Below are 7306 nucleotides of genomic sequence, written 5' to 3' on the forward strand. Positions count from 1 at the left end.
AGCACAAAGGTGACTGACGAGGACGAGAATGAGTATGGCGCGTTGAGGCGAAAGTTCCAAGTGCAGACAAAGAGCGTCAGACAGCGTGAGCGCCAGACGGCGTGAACGCCGAATGTCATCCGCCTCTTTTGCAACTCCATCATGGAGACAGGGCGGCGTGACAAGAAGGGAGCAGTCCTTTTCCAGTGCTCTGCCAAAGTACGTGAACCCCAAAAAACACGTGCCTACCCGCGAGCTGCAATCGTCCGTGTTCAGGAGGGAACGTGCGTCACAACATCGGCGGCTTTGTAAAGTCCGATCCACGGTGCGATAACCACTGACCACTAAAATGGCCAAAAGAGCAAAACAAAGCTGCTCACTTTTCCACCTGCTCCAGTTTTTCACGCAGAAATAATGATTGAATTATGTGTGCGGAGTAGGGCAAATATCTGTGTAATACTTCTGCAGGTTGGATACATGTATGGCGATCCATGGGACAACATTCCTTGATGTATACATATCATAGTTTAGAATAGAAGGAACCATGAGAAGTGATTCCGCGGCATTCACAGTGCACTAAAACCAAATGTCTTCCAAGCAGGATCTATCAATTCTAAACTTTGTGGAAGCATCGATATTTCTGTTTGGTTTATTGGATAGTAGACTAGAGGTTGTACCACGCAACATCTTGTGTCTGTCGTCAAAATGTTGCGCAACCCAACTTCTAAAATTCTGTATCACACGCCCAGTCTTCTACCTTGGCAAATTATTGGATATACATTACCAGTAAAGGAGAGATACTTGAGGCTTGATTGCGCATATACATGAAGAATGTAGTTATTCGGTTTAGATCTTTGTTTTCTTTTCACTTTTTAGGCTCCTTAAGCGACAACTCTACAATACTTTTTAATTTTATTTAGGAATTGATACCAGGCCCTAAAGAATCTAAGTCTACTTGCTGAGTTGCCTCCTAATTCAGGATGACTCTCCGCAAAGGATACTGCAAATTATCGCTGTCGCACATGTAGGGCACGAAGTACACGTAAACTGCTTCTGTGCGAGCTACTTCATAGCAGCCTATATAGCCAACATTTCCGTGGCAGAATATCTCCAGTTTCCTTATACATTGACAGGGATCTTATGAAATTAAGTTCGATTGAAAATTGGCTTCTTAATGTTTACACATGCCCTGTATTTGTGAAATGTAATGTAATTTTTAAAATGTTTTCCCTCTGTATAGTGCGTCCATCAGATATCCGACCTCTTGCAATGTCTTTTTGTTACATAGGCTTAATCATGCTTCTTTGTCCTCAGATTATTTATGTCATTCCAGAAACTACTAAATAGGAACTGTCGCACTTGTTGGTCTTGCAACGCGTTTTGTATAAATTTTATTTTACCTACCAGATTTACTCAAACATTGATAGGTCGCGGGCGTCATTATTCATGCAGGAGGTTTGCGCGATGCATGCCCTTACAACAACGTATTGTGCTCTGATCTAGTAACGAGATGTTTCAAGCGCAACCTATTCCTTGTAAACATGAAAAAGCTGTTAATCCATGAGCGTGTGTTTCAAGTAAAGAGTCGTGCTAAGACGAGCGAATGCTTCAGTTTTTTGTTGTAGAACAAAATGCCTCGTGAAGACGAATACAAAAGTCAATTGAACACGCACCAACCCAAAATCATGGCTGACGAGTCAACAAGTTTGTTCGCAAAACCGGAAGAAACCAAAAAAGAAGGTCGAGGGGGGAGGGGAAGGGACAATATAGCAACAGAAACTTTCTGCATGATAGTGTGTGTAAGCGCGACTGAACGGAGGGCATAGAAATGAACAGATACACAGAGACACCGCTGTTTCTGTGTATCTCTCTTTCTACGTCCTCGTTCAATCGCGCCTAAACAATCTACCATGAATTCAAACTAACTAGACCGCCAACGTGTTTTAACGAAGACACATTGCGTCCTTCACAGTTGTGCATCTTACACAATGAGCCGTCGAGTAGCGGGAACCCAACGTTCTGTCATTCTCTACAACCTACACTATGTCGATAAGTTTTCCCTGGGCAGACAGATTCTGTCTCACAGGCGCTTCTCATCCAAGGAAACAATACTCACGCGTTTTTCTCGTTGCTCCAGCGGTAGATGTCGATGTTGAGCGTATAATGCTGCACTGCTGTTGAAGGCCAAGGCGTGCTCTTCTTCTTTCTCGAGATCGCGCGTGATGTCCAAGCGAGCTCGCCGTGGCGTGAAAGACAATTTAAAGGTAAATGACGAAGTCGGCTAGAAGACGTTAAAAAGCTCCACACATCAGAGTTTTTGTTCAATTTATAGATACCGCCTGTCATGAAACCTGATAGTTGATGCCGGTAGAACTAACTGATAGCGCAGTATTTAATTCAGCGTGGTATGGCTGTGGTGTAGAAAAGCACCGAAAACAAATATTTAATAGTGCTTACATTGATCTTCGAAACGAATGACTACTGAGAAGCTAATTTATGCAGTGCCTTATGGCGCTTCGAACCAAACTTATGTAAAAAAGGCTATTTTATTGGCTCGGCAGGACTATAAATAAAGTTGTTACCAAACTAAATACATTCACATTGAAATCCCTTTCGAATTTATTGGGTAAATTGCAAACGAATGGAATCGATTAAAATGGCAATAATTTTACTTGAGCAATGGTCAATTTTCGTGCCTCTCATTTATCTTTCTATCTCTACATCTCTGCACTTGAAATACTCAAAGAATGGCCATTTCATGCTTGGCGCCAGTTACGTTCTTCTCTATCGCTGCAGGCGAACGTTTCTGACCATCACCAGGAAGAGGCCTTACTCTTAGCATCACCAATGAAGAAGTGTGTCCAAATTGTAAGTTTTCATGCCGCAAGGCTCTAGCAGTAACTGGAACCTGTAGCCGTAGCGGCTGCTTTTTTAATACACAAGAGTACCGATCTACCACAAGAAAAGTAACACTTGGTGTGAGTTATTCACTGGTGCGCTCATCAATTACGTCTTTTTATAGTCTTTACCTTACGTACATAAAAGAAAGGAAGGAAGTAATAAATAAGTATTTCAGATATTTCGCAATACAGTAGTAACAACTACAGCGCCAGGAGCATCCACGGCAGAAAAAAGTCCTAAAAGGCCACAACGAAGGCTTCGCTATAATACTCGACAACAGTGAAATTTTATGTATGGTTACCGCACCCATGGAACTAACTCTTAAAGTTCAGAACCCATGAACATATAGGTTCACTGCACGGGCTAGTGAACCTTTTACAATCAGCAGCCGTCCCTCGAGCTGTTAGCGGTCGTGTCTGCCCGTGAACTCGCAGTTCACTTGCACGTGCAGCAGCCCGCGGCGTGGAATTATGTCCTCAGCCTAAAGAGCGCTGAGGTCCAGTTAAGATCAGGGTAGACCACGTTAAGAACTGAAATTAGCATCAGATTTTAAAGTCGTTTATCTCACGTAATTTAGGAATTCCCTTGGAATCGAGTCCGTAACCTTCAATAACCATCGCTTATCTTCCCTCCTCATTACATGCCCTGCCCATGCCCATTTCTTTTTCTTGATTTCAACTAAAGTATCATTAACTAGCGTTTGTTCTCTCACTCAATATGCTCTTTTCTTATTCCATAACGTTAAACCCATCATTCTTATTTCTTTCTGAGCTGTGCTGCACCTTTAACAAGACAAACTTTAGGCATGGTATTTGATTAACTAGGACGGGATTCGAGCGAAGAAGGCTACATACATTAGCGAAGATTTTCAAAAAACTATTGCTACATTAGTTAAATTTCAATGCTTACGCATAGCCATGAGCTCATACCAAGCCACAGGAGAAATGTTACAATCATCCGTGCTACGCAGTTCGCTATTCGTGCTCATTATTCAATATAAATGTACGCACTCAGTTTCACTAAGGTTGCATACATCGAGGTGCGTGTCGCAGTGTCACTTTGTAAATTTCTTCTTGCGTTCCCTTTTCGCTAATAATTGCTACTGAAAAACACAACCATGTCCTCACAACCAAAAAACACACAACCACAACCATGTAGTCGGTCATGATGAGTGAAATACCCACTGCCTTCTCAGCCGAGGCTTCAGAGCTTCCGCTCTTTCTTTTTTTGGTATACGGTTATACCAATTGACATATATTGTTTTGCCAAACTTGTTATGCTTACTAGAGCACACGTAGCTGCTTTTTACTGACATGTTGAAATAGGTGAACGCAAGAAAAATAACTATTTGCTTATTTGCAGTAGGGCTGGTTTAAATCCCAGTGAGAAACCTTATCGATATGTATCATGCGTCTTGTAGGAAGCTTAGTGAGAATATTTATTGACAGTTGCTTTGACTCCACCTATTGAACTATAGAGCCCAGCCCATCAATGCCAACGCTCCCGGGTGTGTCGTGTACCTGCAAGGCCTGAAGAGGGGAAACACATCAATGTCTTGTACAAGGATCGCATTATTGGCGTAGATATTTTCGTCCATGTTGAAGCCCTTCGAATTGCTTATTACAGCGAAGGTGAAGGCTGCCCAAGCCCACATCCTCCATTGTGAGGTTGCGGTTGTGAGCACGTGCGGTAAAATTTTATTGGATGATGGGGTTTTCCATGTCAAAGCTTGTCATCTGAGCCATCTGATTATGAGGCACGCTATAGTACATGGGGTGCTCTGGAATTGGTTTCATTACCTGGGGTGCACGTGTGTCTCGCCGGAGGGTATTTCTTGAGGTGCTACGAACGTGGTTAATGAATCGAGAACAAGAGGTGTTGGTGTCAGCGGCTTCGTGTTCTTCGTGTTGTATCTGCATGATATATCATCGAAAGGGTCGGAGTTCTTTCCTTGTGGTTATTATTTAAGGATTCGTTACTTGTCCAAACACCGAAAGTAAAACGTCCAACCCTTGTCGTTCAGCAACTTCATGAATGCAATGCCACACTTTACGTAAAGTGACGTGTTATATTTATCCGTGCGTTCTATCGGAATTTATTCAGGCGAAATCTTTAAAGGGCCCCTCACCAGGCCCTATCGTAAATTTTGGTTATACGCTTGAAGTTGTTGCGTGTCCTCGAGGGAGCGTTCTGCCGCAAAACGTTTTCAATTCGGCTCAATAATAGCCGAGATAGAAATATTTCAGTGCCGCGAACCCTTCAATTCAGTAGGCGGGCGCCACTTCCAAGCGAGAGACTCTCTCCACTCGGCCCGTCAAGCGAAATTATTTACCTGTGTTCTCCCATACCGGACCTCAAGAATCGCGTGACGCATACGTCACGGGCCCCGCCTTCATTTTTTTATTGTCGTTGTTTTGGTTTTTTTCGGCGCTGCGCATTTCCGCTGGCGGCGTTGCGCACGAGCTGCTGTGCTTCGCGCAGCGCCCGATTTGGCGCGCTGTGCACAAGGGTACATGACTGCCGGTATATTTCAGCGCTACACGAATACTGAGGCAGAAAAAGCGGATCACAGAGCATGATCCCACGCTTGAACACGGTAGATAATGGCACACGGGGGCGAAATGCGAAAACATCCGTGTACTTAGATTTAGGTGCACACTCGTGGTCCGACCACGTGAAACACTCATGGTCCGACCTAAGAAACCCTACTGCGGGGTATGGGCCATTGTTTAGGGGGGTATGAGTCATCGCATTGGTCCTGCGTGACGGATAGACAAATTCCTCGTTAGGTAGGCATAAAAATGCTTACGCATTCAGAACATATACATTTATCTACAAATTATTGCAAGGAAGGGACACAGATGGGGACGGCGTTAATAAAATTTCACGATGACATAATTATCTCGCAGCATAAGTGTGGCGCACCATTGGCTACGCCGACAGTGACGTCGTTTCTCTCTCGCAGCAGAGCGCACGCGCAGCAGTCTCAGTCGGCCTTCGCAACAGGTTCCAAAATGTGTCTCTGTCTTTAATGAAATGAAATATGTGGCCCCGGTGAATCACTTGGTAACCACTGTGCATAACCGTGTCATAAACACTATGATTATCGTGGAAGTTTGGACGAGTTGGTATGTCATTACTTTTTTAGGCTTGTAGCGCAGCTCAGAAAGAGCAAAATGGAATATGGAAGGAGTAATGAAAAAGAACGGAGCGCTCACTCAGTTCTCCGTTCCTTTTCATTACCCCTTCCACCTTCCTTTTTGCTCTTTCTGAGCTGCGCTACAAGCCTAAAAACTGTGATTAGCGCATTACGAAACACAAATGGATTACATAATTCAAAAAGAATTTTATGAACTCACAGGATTAGCACAATAAACCGTTCATTACACCCCTCCATGATGGTGATTATGTGAAGCGCATTGTGTGACATTTCAAATAAACACTGTGATAAACCAAACCACGTAACCTCCTTAAAACGGACTATTTCAATTTCAATTCAGTCTTTATTTTCTCTTAGACAGAGAAGGAGAAGGGACTAAAAGCTCGCAAGCTTGAAAGAGGTCCTGCCCTTTTATCAACTTGGCAGTACAGTACACAAGCAGAAATTTTGAATAAAGGGAAAATCAGACATCCACCCGTTCGTAGCAATAGCTACAAAGGAAACCCATACAGGTTAATCGAAAGAAAAGCCTTTGTAGCAATTGCTACGAACGGGCGGATGTCTGATTTCCCCTTTATTCATTACTTCTCTCCACCTTGCGGGTTTCCGCAGAACTACTACGTCAAACTCTTGCCTTTGCTTCATGTTGTCGACAAATTCGACTTCGCCCTGCCGTCTGCTAGCCGCCTGGTTAGCTCAGATGGTAGAGCGGCTGCCCCGGAAAGGCGGTGGTCCCGGGTTCGAGTCCCGGACCAGGACGAATTTTGCTTCAACTATGAGGATTTTCTTTCGAGAAACCCGTATGGGTTACCTTTGTAGCAATTGCTACGAACGGGTGTATGTCTGATTTTCCCTTTGATCATTACTTCTCTCCACCTTGCGGGTTTCCGCAGAACTACTACGTCAAGCAGATATTTTCATTTTTCCAAACAAACACTGAAACAACGTAACAAAAACACTTTGTAAAACGCAGCGCTATTCATTGCAACACAAACACGGGCAGTTGAAAAACGCAACCAATAACTGAGACAGAGTTTAATAAACCGTTGGAATCAATCCAGCGATAAACACCAGCGCCGCACATTTCAGCTTCGATGGTGTACCATCTGTACTGGTTGCATGGGCGGTTCTTTTTTTTGTGTGCAGGGTTACGGATTCGTAAACTTTTATTGCGGACATTACCGACTTATGGAAATTTGAGTACAACATATTACGTTTTAAATAAGCATTCTGATGGCTGCACTTGTTAGAATTCAACTTTATTTC

General features: G+C 43.6%; 1 protein-coding gene and 1 non-coding gene across 2 annotated transcripts in view; one reads left to right on the top strand and one right to left on the bottom strand.

The window, feature by feature from the left end:
* Nucleotides 1–2190, bottom strand: part of LOC135896076 (acetylcholinesterase-like) — a 98025-nt gene extending 95835 nt beyond the window's left edge. Inside the window, exon 1 of the mRNA XM_065424409.1 lies at nt 2096–2190. The gene's annotated coding sequence lies outside the window, so the exon portion shown is untranslated. The remainder of the gene's footprint in view (nt 1–2095) is intronic.
* Nucleotides 2191–6725: 4535 nt separating this feature from the next.
* On the top strand, nt 6726–6800 carry TRNAS-GGA (transfer RNA serine (anticodon GGA)). Its single transcript has one exon. It is a non-coding gene; the product is annotated as a tRNA-Ser (tRNA).
* The last annotated feature ends 506 nt before the right edge of the window (nt 6801–7306 follow it).

Source organism: Dermacentor albipictus, chromosome 2 (genome assembly GCF_038994185.2).
Source record: "Dermacentor albipictus isolate Rhodes 1998 colony chromosome 2, USDA_Dalb.pri_finalv2, whole genome shotgun sequence".
Taxonomy (NCBI): domain Eukaryota; kingdom Metazoa; phylum Arthropoda; class Arachnida; order Ixodida; family Ixodidae; genus Dermacentor; species Dermacentor albipictus.